Genomic DNA, 20,948 nt, shown 5'->3' with positions numbered 1-20,948 from the left:
GGTGAGCAGCTCGGGTAACCCAAAGGCTGAGTGAGGAGGAGATACCCAGAGACAGATTGAAGGAGGAAGGTGAGGTCGGTGTGGATCTGAGCAGGAATATCCTGTGCACACAGTTGTTCACCAGGCAGCCGGAAAGGAGAAGCGCCGGGGGCCGGTGTTGAGGAAAGTGTCAGTGTTGGTGTAGCCGCTGGGATCCCTGCCTAAGCAGCACTGACCTCGCAACATCATCATCTCAGATTTCCATTTCATGGTCAGCATCCTGCCAGTGTCACCATGGGTGAAGAGGTTTACTTGCGGTAATATTTTCCAAAGAAACGCCAAAACCGAAGGTAAATTGCGGCGATTTTATTGGGCGTTTATAGCTCTGAGAGTTTCCGATTATTCTCCATGTTCAAGCCGAATACACAACCTGAAAATAACACGCGTTCACCTCACGTTCAGGTTAAGAGTTCGCGCACTGTCAGTGCTCTCTGTCTGGGCGGAAATTGGTAGAAATCTGCCCCCTTCATATCGATTGTCGCATTATGTAAAATGTAAGAAATTCAACTGGCGCCTCTGGGCTGCTTATTCGGCAGCATTGTAAGCAGATTGTAAGTAGACTGTAAGCAGATTGTAAGTAGACTGTAAGCAGATTGTAAGCAGACTGTAAGCAGATTGTAAGTAGATGTGCACTAAGTCAAACGTTCGGACTAAGATGCATTATTGAAAATAAGTTTTTTTCCCCCTTAGCCAATGGAGAGCGATGCTGAGTTTCTGCAGAATAAATACTGCATATTTGCTCTTCACTATATTAAAAGTGAATGGCGGAGTTTGGAAATAAATGGAAACTTAAGCGCTGTACAACTCTCCCAGATGTACCTGCACTCTACTTCTGGCTTCTTGAGTGTCCTGGGTTTTAATTGCTTCACCATTGGATCTGGAATTCCTTTGCCTCTCTTTCCTTCTTTAAGACGCTCCTGAAACATTACCTCTTTGACCAGGCTTTTGGTCATATGCCCTTATCTCTCCTTTTATGGCTCGATGTCAAATATTGTCTGTGAATCCTCAGGATTCGTTAAAATAGTCAAAAGTTGTTACTGTGGTCTCAGAATGGCCTCTTTTACTATGGACTAGGTGATCCAGAGATATATATGGGGAGAGAGTTACTTTTGGAAAATATATCATGTAATTCATCTGACATTGTTAGCAGGTGTTTAAGATGGAATGGAACTTCTTTTGGCTACAATCCAAAAATTAATAATATCCTGTTGTCAGATTTTGCTGTAAAAATTACACAGTGAGACTAACAGCCCTTGCTGTTATTTACATAAACATTGAACAACTTAGATGGGCAGTTAAACGTGAAAAAAAACGAGGTGGTTGTTTGAGATGCGCTGCCTCTTTAAGCTGTGTGAAAAAAGCATCTTGCCGCCTGACATCCTGGCAAATATGTTGAACACTGTGACGTTCCTGTACTTGCATGATATATATACTAAACTCGGCACAGAAAGTTAAGACAAGTCATTCCAGTGTAAGTACTCTTAATAAGCCTGAACTCCGGTCAAACAATCTCTATGACTTTAAAAATTAACTTTCGCAATTATGCAGTCTCGTTCCATCAGATTTTAATTGTTCTTGAAAATGTAAGAAAAACATTTCTTTTTAACTTTTTCCTTTCCATCTCTTTTATCTCTCCCTCTGAATCCAATCCTTCTTTTCCTCCCTTTATTCTACTTTCTGTACCTAATTGGTATTGAATTCAATATTCTAACTTACATTTCTTTGTTCAGACTCTGCTGTTCATTAATTATTCTTCAATCTCATAGGTTAAAGCGACGCACAGTTGTTTGCCCTGTTTACATAGGTTCCATGTCCCTTGTAGAGAGGGCTGCACTGTTTGGATATTTGACTGACAGCAACGTGCCTCATAAACCTTCTGGAAAGTCTATGGGCATGTTCAAGTCTAACAAACAGCTGGAAACATCTATTTGCTGCTCATAGCAAAACCTGACCTGTGTGCTTTTAGATGTTTGTATAATGTGGAAGGTGAGTAACTTAGAGATTTAAACAACCGAAAAATAATTTATTTTGCAAACTTTTTGAATGTAGAAAGATAAGTATATGGAAAATGCAGTTTGGCAGTATTTGTATGTTACATCCACATCAAACTGTGACCTCTACTGTTCTCAATGAGGAAATGAATAACTATTTGAAGGCAAAATGTTGGTAGGGCTATGGGGAAATTACAGGGGAATAGAATGAATTGGTTCGTTCTTTCAAAGAGCTGGAAAGGCATATTGAGCTGAATGGCTTCCTGATGTTCTGTATTATTCTGTCTCTCTATGGTATGTGTGCCACTTTTAGTAGCCAACTTGCATGCTGTTTTCCTCATTACTTAAACCTATTGTGGATCTAATATCAGGCAGCTGACCCATATAAAGTTATGGTCTCAGCCATGCCCAAAAACTAAATACAAATGATTGTAAAAGAAATGAGAGCTCTGATAGAAAGAAGCCTTTTGAGGCTTTTTAAAAAGGAAAAAATCCAGAGAATTGTTATATTCACAGTTTTATCCCCTACTCCCTCTAATGCCCGTGGTTGCATATCGGTTCTAAAAAACTAAGACTGTAAATTATTGCACAGAGACAGAAAGTACCTTAGACATCTGATTGTTTAAAACTGTTAAAATGATGGCTATTTCATAGTCCAATAATTGTCAAGGTAGGCTTCTCAATGGCTTTTTAAAAATAAATGCGTATATGGAGGTTTATCAATCTTATTTCAGTAATCTATGATTTCTGGAGGTTAAGGTATAGTCTGGAAATATGAAGTAGAAATGAAGAATGCTGCAATATTTCCATGTGAAAAGATGATAGCAGTCAGTTATCATCCTTCATTAGAAAAACCAGTATTCCACAGAATTGATGGTAGGCAGGTGTTACAATTGGACTATAAGACCTGGCCTCTCAACAGTGTTTTAGGATATTTGCTATAAATCAATAATATTTAATAGTATATTATTAATAATGCTCATTTTTATTGCCATAGAAGCTGGTCAAAGATGCAAATTAAATGAAACTCTTTCTGTGGTATACTGTTGGTCTGGTTTTTTTTTACATAAATAGGATGTAATTACATATACAAGCTCAAACATGCTATATAATGATTATGGTCCTGGACTAAAAACCCTAGATGTTGTGAATTCAAATCCCACCATAGTAAGCTCTGAAATCGAATTCAGTAAATTGGGTAACTTGTGTGCTGATTCTTGCAGTAGATATAATAACTATGAAAGTTGTTGTATAGTCGTAAAAGCCCAACGTCCTTCTTGGAAGAAATCTACCCAAATGAGATTCCAGTTCCACACTACAAGTTGACTCTTACTAGCTTCAGGGTAACGAGAAATGTCACCCACATTACAAGCACAAAGAATTCAATACCCATTATTATGAATTCAGTCAGACAACCATTTGCTAACCACTTTCTAGCATTTTCTGATATGAAATATTCCCTTGCTCTTTAACATCCAGCGTAATAATCGGGAGTCTAGCTCAAAAAGACTTGATTTGGTCAATCAACATGCAGGCTGACTGAGAGCTTATTAAAATAATAGTCATTTAAAAAGTTGGTATTCATTAGCCCTCAGACCAGAACTATTGCAGATAAAACTTGTGGTACATTTTTGCGTGTAGCTCTTTATCATTTTCTCATTTGATTAATAGTAATGCTGATAATTTTACTAAAAATGTTATAATGTCCACAACTTTTGCTAATCCCACATTCCTTGGCAATTACATTGACAATATATTTGTATTTAAAGGAGAAACATATTTTCACACGGAGATGAGAAGTTAAAGTCAAAAATATTGGAAATCTCAAATAAAAATAGAAAAAAAATGGAAATATACATCAGATCCAACAACAGCTTAAAGACAAATAGAATCCTAAAGAGGACTACTTTATGACTGTGTGTGAAATAAACAGAGTCACATTTCTTAAGTGTTTATTTTGAAAGCTAAACACTTAACATATAACTTATGGATTTAATGAGATCTCCAAAATTAATGCCCTTTATTTTGAATGTCAAGTTCATTTTTTCACTATCCTGCATGAGGAAAGGAAAACCTTATGAAAATCTGGCTTAAACAAATTGCTCATTTTGACCTGATAAAAACTCTAATATCCATAACAATTTAGGTCTGAAGAAACTTAAGTCCAAATGGTTCCCACAATCATGACTTCTATTTTGGTATATGTCAGACAGTTGTTGAACTTGCTATGTTTTTTTAAGGATAAGCACTCCAATATTAATTGCTGAAGTTGGCTGAAGATTGCCCTTATTTGAGACATATATCAACCATCAATGGGATATAAAGTGACATTAGCTGAATCATTCTCTGTATGTTTTATCCCATCGCATAGGCTTTCAGCGCTTGTTGAAACGTTAAATCATCTGCAACTCTTTTACTTGCATTAATGTTACAGGATACAGCAAAGGTTTGAAGTGTTGACTAGGTGAATAGATACATTGACAACAGCACTGTTTCTGTAGCTTCATGGGATCCTGGGAAATGTGGGTCAAAATCCTAAAACTCCCTCCCTGACAGCACTGTGAGTGCACCTACATCACAGGGACTGCATTGGTTCAAGATGGCAGCTCACCACCACTTCTCAAGGGCAACTAGGGATGGGCAATAAATGCTGGCCCAGCCAGAGATGCCCACATCCTGTAAATGAATAAAATAAATTGTGCAAGTAAAGTTGCTCTACCATTTCCAACTCATTTAATTTGTAACCAAGGGAACATTAAATCCATAAGAAAATCAGATAAATCGCAGAGTATTCTTTCATCCTCATATCAAAAAGAAGCCTAAAGAGAAACTCATCACTACTGAGAATAAAGTGGAAGCATGAAAATATAAATATACGATTTACATTTTTGCCAGTGGAGGCTCTGATGAGACTTACTTTTCAAGACCTCTTTCCATTTATCCTGTTAGCAACTAACTTTCATAGACTGCAAGATACCTGCCACATTTTCATTTGTAAAATGCTATTGCTAGTTATAATGAAGCTTAGTGGTTTGATGAAAATAAAAAAAATAATATTAGTACTTTTGCTGAACTGCTTGGCCACTGCTGCACTTTTTCCATTGTGGTTTTTAAAATACCAACATTCTCCAAAAGTGCAGACTTGTCTTATACATGTGGACATGTAAGCTGGCACTAGAATGCCAGGCAAGTAACTGTTATAAGCAGTTAGATGTGGACTAATGGTGTTTTAGGTTGCCCTGAAAAGTTGAACAAAATTTACAAATGGCCAGAAATATAGCTTCAAAAAAGACTAAAAAAGAATACTCATGACTAAATTAAGTTAAAGCTTCTAAATTGCCATAGTCATTGCACAATGAAGCACTGGTTCAGAATTTTTTCCAAAGTGATATCTTCTATAACTGATAAAAATCATACTGGATTGTATGAAACCATTTACAATAAATTCTTGATGGGCTTGTTCATCATATTTCAATTTCAAAATTACATTACAATCCCATGCTGTACATTTTAAACAAAACAAGGAACTAAGAAATATGAGTCCGAGAATTCCTATTGGTGATAGTGGATGAATGACTAATATATTTGCATGACAGATTAATCCCTTTGTTAAAGGTGCAGATAGAGGAATGTCATGTGAATGCACAAATTAATAGAAATTTCCAGATCGTAGAGCACCTGAAACTGTGGAGTATATAATAAAGAGTTGTATAACATGAGGGTAGTATATAATGTTTACAGACAATGAGACACAGCATTGACTGTTTAATTAAATTCATCCCTCAGAGTTGTGAGATTGGCTGGAAAATATTTATGTTTTATTAGTCTCTTGCATGTATTAGATCATGAAAACGAAAACTATATTATGTTAGTTCTTAATGCCACATGTTGCAATATCTATTTAAAAAAAAATTCAAAAAACACATTGTCGAAAATCAAATTATTGAAATGGAAAAGTACAAATAAAAAAATGTTCTGGTACAAATGTGCCACGTCTTCCACGTCACATTTTCCAATAAGTAATGACTTCTTTTGAGTCGTTGACAACACTATTAATTTGTTTCCATTGCTGTTGTCCTAATTTAGTGTGAGATGTACCTGTGTGGCATTCCTGAACTGAATTGTAGGAATAATTGATGCAATAAAGTTATTTTGAGTTGATACCCAGCATGTCTGTGCTGGTTGTTTGACATAGAAATCTGAAAGTAACCTCACTGCCATGCCAGCCATCCTGTCTCTTCCTTTGCTTCAAATATTTGCAAGTTTTTCACTATGGAATAAACCTGATCAGGTGGGAATTAGCTCCCCCGTTGAACTTTAGTTAATTCAATGAGGGAGCAGCTAAACTGTGTATCTGTTCAGCCTAGCATTGGTGTGATCACTAAGACCGCCTATTTTCACCTCCGTAACATCGCCTGACTTTGTTCATCTGCTGTTGAAACCCTCGTTCCTGCCTTTGTTAGATCTAAATCTGGCTGGTCTCTCACATGATTGTGGTTGTTGGAGGCTAAACATCTCAGCCCCAGAACATCACTGCAGGAGTTCCTCAGGGTAGTGTCCTGGGCTCAATCATCTTCAGCTACTTCATCAATGACCTTCTCTGCAAATAAGGTCAGAAGTGCGGGTATTTGCTGCTGTCTGCACAATGTTCAGTACCATTCACAACACCTCAGAAGCAGTCTATGCCTGCATGCAACAAGATCTGGAAAACATTCAGGCTTAGGCTGGGAAGTGGCAAGTAACATTTGTATCATACCAGTGCCAGGCAATGGCCATCTTCAAAAAGAGGATATCCAACCATCTCTCCATGACATTTAATGGAATTATCATCGCTGAATCTCCTATTATTAACATCTTGGGGGTTATCGTTGACCAGAAACTGAACTGGACCAGCCATATAAATACTGTGGCTACAAGAGCAGGTCAGAGGCTGAGAATTCTGCGGCGAGTAATTCTCTTCTTGACTCCCCAAAGCCTGTCCACCATTTAAATGGCACAAGTCAGGAGTGTGATGGAATACTCTCCACTTGCCTGGACTAGTGCATCTTGAACAACACTCAAGAAGCTCAACATCCAGGACAAAGCAGCCCACTTGATTGGCACCCATCCACCACTGGCGCACAGTAACAACAGTGTGTGCCATATTGAAGATGCTGTAACTCACCAAAGCTCCCTCAATAGCATCTTCCAAACTCTACCACCTAGAAGGATGAGGGCAGCAGGCGAATGGGATTACCACCACTGACAAGTTCCCTCCAAGTGTACCACCCTGACATGGAACTACGTTGCTGCTCCTTCACTACCACTGCGTCAAATTCATGGGGCAGAATTTTGCCGTCGGCGAGCAGGGGGCGGGGCCCGCTCACCGATGCATAAAATGACGTGGGATGACTGCGGGCGGAACCCCCAACATCACCGCGCCCCATTTAAATTTTCCGGTAGGCGGGGGCGCAGCAAAATCAGCTGCGGGCCCGCCAACCTGTCAATGGCCAATTGAGGCCATTGACAGGATCATTTAACCAATTAAAGGACCGGCCCGTCCAACCTTAAGGTTGGCGGGTCGGCCGGGAGCCCCGGCAGCAAATAAAGAAAACATGAAACCTCATCCAGCAGCGGGATGAGGTTTCATGTAGGGTTTAAAAATTGTAATAAAGTTGTTATGTAAATTATGAACATGTCCCAACTCATGTGACATTGTCACATGAGGGGACATGTAACGGATTTTTCTTTTTTCTATTTTTAATAGTTTTAAAAGTCGAAGCGATCTCCCTGAGGCTGCACTTAGCCTCAGGGGGATGTGCGCTCTATCATGCACATGTGTGAAAGAGCGCACTCTCGATTTTAGGGATTCCCCCCACCCTCACAGGGAGTGCATAGTGCTTCCCGGCAGACATAGTAAGGCAGACCTTAATTGGCCCGCCCACATAAAATGGTGGTGCGGCCCGCTTGGCTGGTGGGGATTGGTTCCGCGCCTGCCGGCGATTGGATCAGACCCGCCCGCCCGACAGGCAGAAAATTCTGCCCATGGAACGCCTGACTGAAAAGCTATGTGGGTGTACTGACATCATATGTACTGCAGGGGTCAAGAAGGCAGCTCACCCCCACCTTCTCAAGGGCAATGAAGGGTGGACAATAAATGCTGGCCCAGCCAGTGCGCTTACATCCCAAGAAAGAATTTAAAAAAAAAATTCTGTAAACTTGTGGTCTTCCAAAATTCTGCTATTTATATCCTTGCTTGCACCAAGTTCTATTCACTATCATCCCTGCGGCTGCAGACCTACAATCGGTTCTCAGTCAAACAAGGCCTTTTTTTAAAAGAATTAATCCATATTTTCAAATCCCTGCCTGGCCTTGTTCCTCTAGATGCCCTACAATCCTCTGAGATATCTGCACTATCTATTTCTAGCCTCTTGAGCATCCCCGATTTTAGTTGCTTCACCATTGGTGGCCTTCAGCTGCCTAGTAGCCCCAAACTCTGGAAAGAAGTCTCTAAACCTCCATCGCTATCTGTTGTTCTTGCTTGAAGACACTCTTTAAAACTTACCTATTAGGCTGAGCTTTTGATGATCTATCCTAATGTTGCCTTGTGTGGTTCGGTGTCTAATTTTGCTTTAAAATGCTCCAGTGAAGTGCCTTGGGATGTTTTATTATGTTAAAGGTACTATATTAATATAAATTGTTGTTGTATTGCTGGTTTACTAGAGGGAGTTGGTGGTGTAATGGTAGTGTCACTGGTCTGGTAATCCAGAGACCCAGACTGATGCTCTGGGGACATGGGTTCAAATGACAGCTGGCAGAATTTGAATTTAGTTAATAAATCTGGAATATAAAGCTGGTGACCTTAGAACTAACATTGATTGTTGTAGAAACTTATCTGGTTCACTAATGTCCTCACGTGGCCTGGTGCTCCTCACAGAATTGTTATGGTGCTAAAGGATGACATTGGGCCCATTGTGACTCCAGATCCACAGCATCGTGCTTGACTCTTAACTACCCTCTGAAATGGCCTAGCCAATTAGCAGGCCTTCCCAGTGACATCCACATACCATGAAAGAATAAAGGAAAAAAAAAGTGTTTGCAAGATGGCTATTGGACCTGCAGCATCCACCCGAATAAAACCCGCACTCAACCATATTCTATTGGATATTTTAACAGTTTATTGTGATATGATCACCAGACTTTAAACAGTTGAGCAGCCATTCCCTCATGGACAATTTAAATAGATTTGGAAAATGTCAATGCGTTGCTCACCTGTACGTTTTATTTTCCCCTCAAGAAATAAACGATCCTCTGGTTTGCTCCTTCAACTAACTTGTGTAGTAAAGCGAAGAATATTACTACCCTAAAAATTATTTTTATTTCATTTTAATATGTACTGCACAAGCACCTCATAGACACAGGTTTGAAAATTTAAAAAGTTATTCTGCTTTCAGTTCTGGTTCCAAAACTCAGAGGTTGATTCCAGATGCAAGGGAAAACATTACATTCTATTCTCTCTAAATATAAAAGTCAACCTTTCAAAATCTGGAAATAGTCTTTATATCAGTGTATCTGGCTGTACAGATTTATTGCTTTGCTTTATTCCCTACATTTCCCATCATTGTCCCTTGAGTTGTTGCTATGCCTCTTTGAAAGGTGCAAAATGAACATTAATATGCAAGAGACCCGATTAGCCAGATTTCTGCTGCTAACATCAACAATAGAGTCTTACATTTATATAGCACCTTTAGTATAGAAAAATGCTGACAAAATCTTGAAGTTCACTCAGGGTAAACTAAAGCATATCAACAGGAAGAGATGGGGGTGGAATATAGTGGTAATGTCACTAGGCAGGTAATCCAGAGGTCCAGGTTAGTGCTCTGGGGAATAAGGATCGGATTCCTCCAAGGCAGCTGGTGGAGCTTGAATTCAATTAATAAATCAGCAATAATAAGAAGCTAGGCTCAGTAATGGTGGCCCAAGAAACTATCATTGATTGTTGTAAAGACCCACCCGGTTCACTAATGTCCTTACTGGGTCTGGCCTACATGTGAATCCAGACCCACAATAATACCATCTTAACTGCCCTCTGAAATGTTCAGCTGGGCAAAAAATGCTGGTCTTGCCAGTGATGCCCACATCCCATGAAAGCATAAAGGAACAAAATTTGGAATTTCCATAAGTTTTTAAAATAATATTTTTCAGTTTCTAAAATTAGAAAATGCAGTAGACGGTGAACGTGTGTGCTGCAGCATGAAGTGGCAGATTGGATTTTGATCGCAGAATTGTCTCCAATAGGTTGAACATTTTTGTTAGCCACTTTTTAATGAAGGTTGCATTCACACATGTTAACTATTGGTACAAAGTGATTTTGGCTACATACCTCTGCTAATCTTATGTAGGATAAATTGCATGTTTAAGGTCTGACCTAAATCTGGAGTGAAGGGGATGAGGATTACTCCTTTAGGGAGCTTTGCTCTGTTTCAATCTGTTAGGTCTGACCCTGACTCTATTCAATTCATGTTCCGTTTAGATTTTGGGGCAGATACTCCTGTTACTGCACATGAGTACCTTGGACTGCTTATCCAAAATGCACGTATTCTCTCCCATCCAATTTTCCTCTATGCACAGCAATCAGATAATCCTATATGTCCTGATGCAATAACAGCGAAACCTATCTCTATAAAAGCAGTGTCAATGTAATGTGAAACTGCACCAACACTACAATCCTTGTGTAAGTGTACTCCAAAAGGGACACATTTTCTACGACTTAGACCATGTCCATCAACAGTGATTAGCAGGTAATTATAAATGCAATAAAAAGAAAGAATAACGGAAATGAGTCGGTCAGCATCTTTTAGGGAAAGACAGGCTCATGTTTTAGGAAGGACCATTCCACCAAATGGGGATTAGAACACAAGGTTTCCTTCCAGTACTCTTACAATTTTATTAAATACATTGTTAAATTATCCTGTGAATTATGTAACTAGTATGTAATTATGTTAAAATACTCTGCCAATCTTAAATCTAAATAGTTTAAAAGAAATAATGGATAGTTTGGAGTGAGCAATAGAAAATTCGCTGTCATCTATAAACCTTGCACTTGTACAATGTTTATATGAAATATCTCATCTTGAACTCTAGAATTTAGCCTTAAATACCAAACAGATTAAAGGGAAAAGTATTTCATTCATATAGATGAACTCTAACTGTTTTCTTACCAACCAAGAAAGTCTTCAGTGCTTGATAAGGTGCATTGTGCATATTGTGGATAAATAATATGCAGAGGCATTTAGCTTCCTTAACCCAGTTCCATTAAAACATGGCGCAGATTAACTACTTTGAACATTGATATTTATATGAGTTGTGGGTGTTCGAATATTAACTGCTGTTCTGATTGGTTCAATGGCATATAACTTTTGTGAAGGTTTAATGCATGTTTTGAAAAATACAACTAAATGTTTCTTTTAATTTTGTAACCCATGCCCAAGGCTATAGTTCTAGATGTACTAAGATTGAAGAGAGTAGGTAGTGAATAGGTGACTGCAAAGATCTGACAATTGCAAGTAAAGGAGAAGACAGAGAGAGGGAAGGAATTTTAGCGCATGAAGTTTCTCTGAAGGCAACTGACAAGGAGATGCTATTATTAATGTTGAACTAACCTGACTGATTTTCCAAAATTGACAAGTTTTGACATTCACGTTAAACATGAGGCACCTTTTTTGCTGTAAACCATCTAATAGAGGATAGATTATTTTGCATACTCCAAAATCTCTTTTCCTGACGGCAGTAACTTTTTAGGTTCAGTTCGGAAGGCTTTAGGCACTTCTAGTCTCATCCTCCAACTGGCTGTTCTTTATGCATGAACTGAGACACAGAATCGACAAGCTATTTCACTGTGGGGCTATCACAGCTGAGCCTGATCTGACTGTCAGATGACAGCTTTAGCTGCATACTTCTGTTTACCTATCAGGAGGAAAATTCTGGTTGGTTTATCCCTCCCTAGTTCAGGGTTCTGAGGTTAAATTTAGTGCCGCTGCTTGGCTGAAATCAACTAATGCAGCACAAACAGGTGAACCTTTGAAATTGATGTCAGGGATCATTCCATTTTTAGAAGGGGAGTGATGTGGTAAATTACTGGTTATGTTATTGTACAAAGGCTTATTATGCTTGTATCAAATTCGCATATCTGTTGCTTTAAATGTATCAATGGGTGAACAGTTCCATTAAAATGAGAGAAAGAGGAACTTGAAATGAAAACATTAACCATATGTGCATAACATTACCGATAGCTATTTAGCCCGTGTGCCTTGTTTGATAATGGATTTAATTTATGAACCCAAAAGCTAGGATCCTTTTGTTAGCTTGAATATTTATATTTTAAATAAGTTAGTCTAACATGTTGGCAGATTTTAATTATTTTCTCATTATAGTGGCTGTCTTCCACATACAGTTTAGTTGTGAAATGTGAAGCAATTTGATACAGGAAGAAACAATTTCATAAGCTACCGTGAGTAGCCCTGTAAACCATGACAACCAAATAACTTTCTTCACAGATGTGAATAAAGAGATTGAAGCTCAGGGATGAGGGATGGTCAAAGAGATTGGAGGATTATCAACTGGAACTTGTACTGCTATACCATTCCGGCATGTGGTATAATCACTTCACATTGTGAGCATGAAGATACTTTAAAAAAAATTCTCATAAATAAAAACCTGAAGGAGCTAAGGATTGTGATTTAATTGTTTACCTGATACCTTGGATTTAGATAATGAGTTGCAGAGAAATTTTAATTATACAGACCAATAGTTTTAGCTTAGATTTAAAAATAGTCAAGAACTGTTAGAATTGTACAACAGGTCAATCCACCTTGTCTGGGTGGGTCCCTGCGTCAGACCTGTCAATTCTCAACAACACCAATGTATATTTATATAGCGCCTTTAATGTAATGCATTTCAAAAGGTGCTTCACAGAAGCTTTGTAAAACTAAGTATGATACCGAACCACGTAAGGAGATATTGGTCAGATAACTAAAAACCTGGTCAAAAAGGTAGGTTTTAATGAGTGTCTTAAAGGAGGAAAGTGAAGTAGAGAGGAGAAGAGTTATAGGGAGCATATAGCAGAGCTATGACCTAGGCAACTGAAGGCATGACCACCAATGGTGGAACAATTAAAACTGGGTAAATAAATAAGAGGCCAGAATTAGAGGAGTGCAGATACTCCAGAGGGCTGTGGGGCTGGATGAGATTTCGGAGATAGGAAATAGCAAGGCCTGGGAGGGATTTGAAAACATGGATGAGAATTTTAAATCAAGATATTGCTTGACTGGGAGCCAATGTAGGCCAATGAGCACAGGGCTGATAGGGGAGCGGGACTTGCTGCGATTTAAGACAATGGGCAGCAGAGTTTTGGATGACCTCTAGTTTATGGAGGGATGAATGTGGGAGACCACCCAGGAGTGTATTGGAATAGTTGAGTCTGGAGATAACAAAGGCATGAATAAAGGTTTCAGCAGCAAATGAGCCAAGACAGGGACAATGTCAGGTGATGTTACCGAGGTGGAAATAGGTGATCTTTGTGAGTCCATGAATAAGAGGTTGGAAACTTATCTTGGAGTCAAACATGATATGAACAGACTGTTAATCACAGACTGTTGCCAGCGAGTGGAATGGATTTGGTAGCTAGCGAACAGGGCTTGGAATGGAGACCGAAAACAATGACTTCAGTTTCCAAATATTTAATTCTCTTTTTAATTCTCGGGTGGATGTAAAATTTCCATAGCACTTCAAAAAGCTTTTAATTGGCTGTAAAGCGCTTTGAGACATCTGATGACCTTAAAAGGCGCTGTGTAAATGCAAGTTTTTTTTTGGGTTTATGAAGATTTAAATAAGTGCCTTTATCAGGGTCCGGTAACCTAGCTGTTGTGGTACTAGACTGGCAAGTTGTGAAACTGAATTTGTGGACTGGGACGAGAAAAATTACTTTAAAATTGTTCAGAAACCCGGCTGGTTTCCCAATCTCTTCTCATATTCTTCAGGAAGCGGCTCATCACCTCGAAATGATCTGGCAAACATGCGGCTGATAATCAGTGAGCTTACCAGTTTCTTTCTCCATTAGTGAGTGTAAGTTACTGAAGGAAGATCTTGTAACTGTTCTGCTGTCACAATCGTTCAGGACTCATGCTAGATGTTGGACAGTAGGAAATATGAAACGAGCCTTGTATTTTTCATATTTTCTTTAAATGCTCTGGGGCTTCAGCCAGTTTGTGATCAAACCAGAGGTAACAACATGTCCGTTGTGGCATTTACCAAGGTGTGGGACCTAAAGGCTGCAGGTTTATAGTGCAAGAAGACTCTAAAACTGGACATCAATTGGCGAGCTTGGGGGTAGAGGAGTGAATAAAATCTTCTTATTCACATAATCTGAGACAGGACTCAGCTAGTGTGCGAAAGTGTGACACGGACGCGAGCTAAAGGTCATATGGAAAAGTTATACTCTATCAGGAACAACACAGGAAGGTTTTCTTGCTTATGTCAAATGCTTCAGAAGCTGGAAGAAACTAGGTATGTTGAAAGCCGATATTCTGATAAAGGGAAGGTAAATTCCATGAGACGAATGAGATGGGAAATAGGTCTGCAATAAACGCAGAACTTAGGCCATAATATCAAATGCACTGCTAAAGATGGCACTACTTGGCCAAATAATACTGAAAAGAGCATGTTTCCTTCCTCTTGTCTCTGGGTGTAGGGGAAATGCCTGAAGTTATTCAGTATTGAGATGTAGGCAATGGGCTCTTCCCATAGCATTTTAAATAAATAAAGTTGGGATCAATCCGCCCTTAGCTGAAAATTGATTGAATCCACTCCACGCTCTTTAAAAGGCGCCTGAATCTAATATGGGTAGAGCTGACTTAGTTTTTCTTTGCTGGTAAAGTGACTATCATATTAAATATAAAAATATTATTATGAATCTGTGTTTTTTCAAATTATTTTCTGTGATGCTTTGATGTAGCTGATATTGTACTTTATTACCCAGTGCTGTGCTGGGGCAGACTCGCGCACAAAACCGACCTTGAGGCGCACAGCCAGAGCTCAATAATATTTCAAGTCTGCTGGAAATGTCTTATGGATTCAGTTTTTAACAGTTGTTTTAACTTATTTAGCTGTTTGGTTTTGCCTGTGCCATTGCTATCTACAGGACTTTGCTGATCGTTCATATGGCATCTTGCTGATCCCGTGCCATGCGTGCCTAATGCTGTTCCGATGCTGCACATTGCTAAGAAGTAAAAAATTCTTACCTGTCTTCTTTGGAAAGTTATTACGTACAGACTTTGAAAGATAAGCATTGAATACTTGTCCTGTTTCCATGTCAATTTGATATTTTATTAAACTCCAATGACTAGTCCTTAAACGCGTTATGCTGAGAGCTATCTCCTAAATATCTCCGAGGTAGCAGCAGTGTTATACCAAATGAATTTTTGATCCTTTAGTTGCTGAATATTGTTTGTCTCGTCACAACTTACAAAATATTTACATGCTTCCCTTCATATGCCATCTGAATTAATTATATTTTGCATGATAACCCTAACAGAACAAAACATATATCTTTGCCTCACTCCATTCTTAAAAAACATTATTTTGTCGATGAAATTCTCTTCTAAATCTTCAACATTTTCAGCCTGTTCCAATGCCACTGATTATTTCCTCAGCTTGTGTGCTTGATATAGATCTCTGGAAATGATGATTCTGTCTCTGCTTTAATTTTTAATTGATACATGCTCTGTTGAGGGCACTTGCAAAGACTGAATCTTATTCACCTTTGTTGTCTATGAAGTTTTTTAGTTTGCTTTCAAGACTCCTCAAATTCACATAATCTTGATGTTGAATGTGCCATGCTGAGCCTCTTCCCTTTTATAGTTTTGTTAGAGTCAATTTGTGTTTGGTGAACAAAAAACACTCTTTACACCTTTTTTATATTCATTTATTTCAGATGGAGACATCCCAATTTTTTTTTGTAGATTACAGTTGAAATTCTAGACAACTGCTTTCCCTTATTTATTTAATTAGATTATCATACTTTAAATAATCAAATATTATCATGATGCTATCCGAGTAGTTTTAAATTAAACATTTTGTCTTTATAAATAAAATAAGAACACTTAGATGTCAACCTTGATTCAGTGATATTGTTGACTCTTAATCAAAAGGTCATAGGCCCAGACCCCTTTTCTAGATAGGTGAGCAGATTAGCTAGGCTGACACTTCAGTGCAGTACTGAGGGAGCGCTGCACTGTCAGAGGTGCTCTGTTTGCACACACAAAGGGCCCAATACCTGTTTCAGGTATTGGTTCTAGGCCTCTATGGGTGAGCTTTTACCATTAAGGTTGCCAGCCCACTTTTGATGTGGCATGTTGACATGGATTCCACTTTGGATATTGGATGTTTAGGCATCCATTTAATGTCTGTAAAACAGTCACAGAGCCATCAAAGTTATAGGCTAGAAAGTCTTGTATTTATCTATCAGCCTTAACTCAATAGTAATACACTTGCTTTGGAGCCCCAGGCTGCAGGTTTGTAGGCACGGCAAAATTTGAACATGCAATCCAGACAGACAGACACCTCAGCACAGTGCTTAGGGAATGCTGCACTGTCAGTGGCAATATTAAAGCAAGGCCCCCCTTGCCCTCCTCTGGCACTACTTGAATAAGAACAGGGGGATTCTTCTGCTGCCCTGGTCAACATATATCCCTCAAACAATATCACTAACACTGATTATCTAGGCCTGAACTTTTCACTTGTCAGGCGTGTGCCATTGGCGGGCCTGGGAGCGGATGGGAAATGGGCCGCCAACCGTGATGGGCCACCGAATGCGATTTCACACTGGCTGGCCCACTAACGGCCAACGCGAAACATGTGCTGAGAAAGGCTCAGCACCACTGGAGGGACGGAAGCTGGCGTCACCCACGGGTGCTGGTGAACACTTCCCGTGAGCTCTCTGAAGGCAGACAGTGCCTCTGGGAGCTGCAGACCTGCAGAGAGTAAATGAAACAACAAAAATGCTGCAAAGTATGTCCATGTGGCACAATCAAGCACCTGAAAGCACACCTCATAAAAAACACAGTCCCCAGGAGAGTCTCCCCACGGAGACTCCAACCGGCCCGGGATCGAGGTTTGAGCAAAAATGTAAAGGCCGCCTGGCCGATTGGCCCATCCGCCAACCGGAAAAGTGGACGGGCCACGAAAAACCGCTTTCAATCGCCTCCTTTTACCCCACATTTCCCCCATTGCTGTTTGTGGAATCTTGCTATATGCAAATTAACTGTTTCATTTTTCTACATTGCAAATCTAGTTCTTTGGCTACTTGGGGACTGTGTTTTTTATGAGGTGTGCTTTCAGGTGCTTGATTGTGCCGCATGGACATACTTTGGGACTTTCTGAGGTTGTGCAAGGTATCATATAGATGTAAGTTTGCTTGTTTGTTATATATGGATAGTATGACCTATTCATACATTTTAGGAAATCTAAAATAAAAAATGGCTTTATTTCCAGGGCTTCTTGACTTAGTCTTACTGGAGGATTTTTAACCATTCGGCAATGGAGTAACGTGGCCGACAATGAATTAGCCATATATTATGCCAAATTTTCCTTTCCAATAGGGTAGGTATATGACGGAAAGGCAATTAGATATTGCCTAATGCTAAAAATACCTCCATTGGCTTTTGACAGATTCAGCACATTTATTTTTCAGTCACTTCTCCTCCTTTTCCTCCACAGTGTCTTTGCCACACTTGTAACGTCTTTGAAAACTTAATATATTACTCACTTTTCATTTGCTGTAATGAAAATTGTTGATGTATATTTTATAATTTTTAGCAGTAGGTTAGTTTGTAAAGTACATCTTTTGTTCAGTGAAGCCATTTTTAATATTACATTAATGGTTTTACATTCCAATGTGTTTATTTTTCACAAACTACTGAACTCTTTAAATGACTCTTGGTGAAGGAAAGCAGTACTATTGGCCCTCTGTAAAATTCCCTGTATGTTCTAGTCTTTACTGCAGCCTTTTGCTGCACTATTTATTTGGGTGAAGAGTTTGTCAAAGGTTTATTGATGATGTGCCACGTATGTAATTCATAGCTCTACACATGAGACAGAGTGAGAACTTTTCAAGTCAGGGCTCACGTGGACACATGATAAATATTCTAGAGTTAATTTGCTTACACTTTGGGATTTACAGAGTAATTAAATAACCTTCAACAGATTTAGTAGATGGAGTAGATTCTATGATGGGGTAAATTGTATGTGACCTGTGAAAAGAGCTGGCTTGATGGGCTGAATGTACACTTCTTGTTCCACAATGATTTGTTTCATGGGACACTGCTTTCTTAAGAAGAAGAGTTGATAAGGAAATTATATGAGAGGGCACAATCTTTTTTTAAGAAAATCTTGTCTGCTGCATTAGTGACAACTCTAAGACATTCTCCATAATCTGCATTGCAGGGGGAGCATTCCCTGCAGTGAATGTTGGTTAGTCCAGATCTGAAACCAAAACTCAGGTCCTCTTGTCTTCTGATGAAAGGTTTTGCCTGAATGTTAAGCTATCTTGCTGTTTTAGGTAGCTGGGACTTTCTAAGCATTTCTAGTATTTTCAGCTTAAATTTTGGCTGACGCTCGCAATCCTTTTACTTCAGGTTTGCTTGTAACCATTTGCCTCTTGAAACACTGCCCAAGGACTGAAAGCTCTTTCCCTGGTCTCCACACATAGGGGAAGCCAATCCACTACAGAGCTAACTCTGATACAAGAATGCTTGGGTCTTTAAGGGATTGAAGTGTTAATTTTAAAAAGCTGATGTGACTTTTCTCTAACATTTTTATTATCTGGTATTTTAAAAATTCAGTGACTTAAACGGAAAGTTTTTTCTGGGGATGGTAGAAAGTTCAAATACCAAAGCAAAGAGCAGAATCAACCTTTTACAGACACAAATGCAGCATTCAGAACATAACAGGAAACCAGCCATTAATGTCAGTTTTCCAGCCAGCCTGTTTTATGATTGAAATTTGAAATAAATTGTAATTTATTCAGACAGATGTCTCTGTAATGTGGTTCACTTAGATTTACAACTGCCTGTGAGAAAGCCAGAGCATTAAATTATTTCTTAAAGTTTAAGGGACCATACCAGGTTGCTTGCAGAAATTCAAAGACAAGATCAGGAGGCACTTGAATTTTCGTTTTCTTATTGATATCAATTCTGAAGAAACTACTCAAATAGAATTGTTATACATCAAGCTTTAGCTTGATGATTGGATCTTTACCACTTTGGAGGAAACCTATTTTGGCAGATTGAAAGTAGTGAGTACTTTGGGACAAGAAATGAGCCAACGCTCTAAGTGCAATCAAGCGCAGGTTGAACTAGCTTGAGTTTGTTGTTGATTGCCCAGGACTTGGTTCAGTTGAGGAGACAGTTCATTTTTTGATGTGATAATCCATTTGAAAAAAAAACACAAATAGCGGCATCCATTTGGAGTGGGATAGGTGAATCCTCTGTGCAGGCAATGCTGCTTTACATTTCCTTAGCTGTTTGGTTGGCTGCTTTTGGCTGCTGTTTGACTGGAGTCACAATGGCAAAGACAAGTAAAAGAATGTAGGGGTTAGCAATGTAGCCCATTAGCTATGAAATGACATGTGCTTGTCTGTACTTTTTAGTAATCTATAGGGATAAAAGCCGTGTGATAGCCTTGAGAGACATATATCTCATAATTCTGGATTTATGGGGTGGTGTGGGCAACTGGGATCCTTGTTTCAAAATTTAGATTGCACTAATTAAATGAATCAAAGGTACAATTGTCCATCAGATGTGGTGTTTTCTCTCGCTGTTTAAAGTTCTACCTGTATCACTGCAAATCTTGACACAGTTTAACATTCTGAAAACAGCAAGTGCACTAGCGTCTGTAGAACTGTTTTGGAAGAAGGAACTTGCACATTTCATGTCCTCAGGATGCCCAAAGCATTTCAAAACCCGTGAATTATCTTTTGAAATGTAGTCACTGTTGTAGTGTTGGAAAACGTGGCAATCAATTTGTGGACAGCAAAGTTTCGTAAACAGAAATGTGATAAATAGTGAAGTGGCAATATTAGTCGCATATTGTAATCTTTAAACAATTCTGTGTTATGGAGTTTGTTTTACTTTTATTCATGTATTCTGAGTTTCTCAGTGAAGATTGCTATTCAGTGAAGATCCAATACAGCGTTATTTATTTTAACCTATTTGACACCCAGTGGTTATGTTTTTGTTCCAATGTTCAAATCTGAAAGGACCCCTGATAATACAGACAATTCAAGCATATGCATGTGAAGATATGGAAATGTATTACTTGCAATAATAGGTTAAAGTTTAGTGGTAGTAGGAAAGCACACACACAGATCTTGAGTAAAGCCAAGGCTAGCTGACTTTGAATTCGGTATGTTTACAAGATATGAACTTGGCATACAAAAAATAAATTAGTTCTTTTTGAAATTTTTGACAACATGGAAATTGAATTTAGATAGATTGAATTCAGACCGGCAGTGTAAATTTTAAACCTCAATGTTAAAAATGAGGTGTGACCACACTGACAGATATTCCTGAGGCTGCTTATCAGCTCACCCACGAAGCTATGTATATCAGGTGGTTTTAGCAATGCTTTTCCATTGACCACCCAAAGAATGATAAATATGTGGAATCCACAAGGAGTAGCTGAGGCAAACGACATAGATGCTTTAAGGGAAAACTAGAGAAACACCTGAGGGAGAAAGAAATAGAAGAGTATGCAGATAGTTAGATGAGAAATAGAAGAGTATGCTGATAGGGTTAGATGCAGAAAACTGGAAGAAGGCTGGCGTAAAGTATAAATGTGGGCAAAGACCAATTGGCATGAATAGCCTTTTTGATCCTATAAATT

The 20,948-nt window shown here is 38.9% G+C and overlaps 1 protein-coding gene across 1 annotated transcript in view; it reads left to right on the top strand.

Moving 5' to 3' along the window:
• The first annotated feature begins 1,912 nt into the window (after window positions 1-1,912).
• Window positions 1,913-20,948, top strand: part of LOC144680445 (proto-oncogene tyrosine-protein kinase LCK-like) — a 117,533-nt gene continuing 98,497 nt past the window's right edge. The window contains exon 1 of the mRNA XM_078541408.1: window positions 1,913-2,025. The gene's annotated coding sequence lies outside the window, so the exon portion shown is untranslated. The remainder of the gene's footprint in view (window positions 2,026-20,948) is intronic.

Source organism: Cetorhinus maximus, chromosome 5 (assembly GCF_964194155.1).
Source record: "Cetorhinus maximus chromosome 5, sCetMax3.hap1.1, whole genome shotgun sequence".
Classification (NCBI taxonomy): Eukaryota; Metazoa; Chordata; class Chondrichthyes; order Lamniformes; family Cetorhinidae; genus Cetorhinus; species Cetorhinus maximus.
This window is presented reverse-complemented; position numbering and strand designations above follow the sequence as displayed.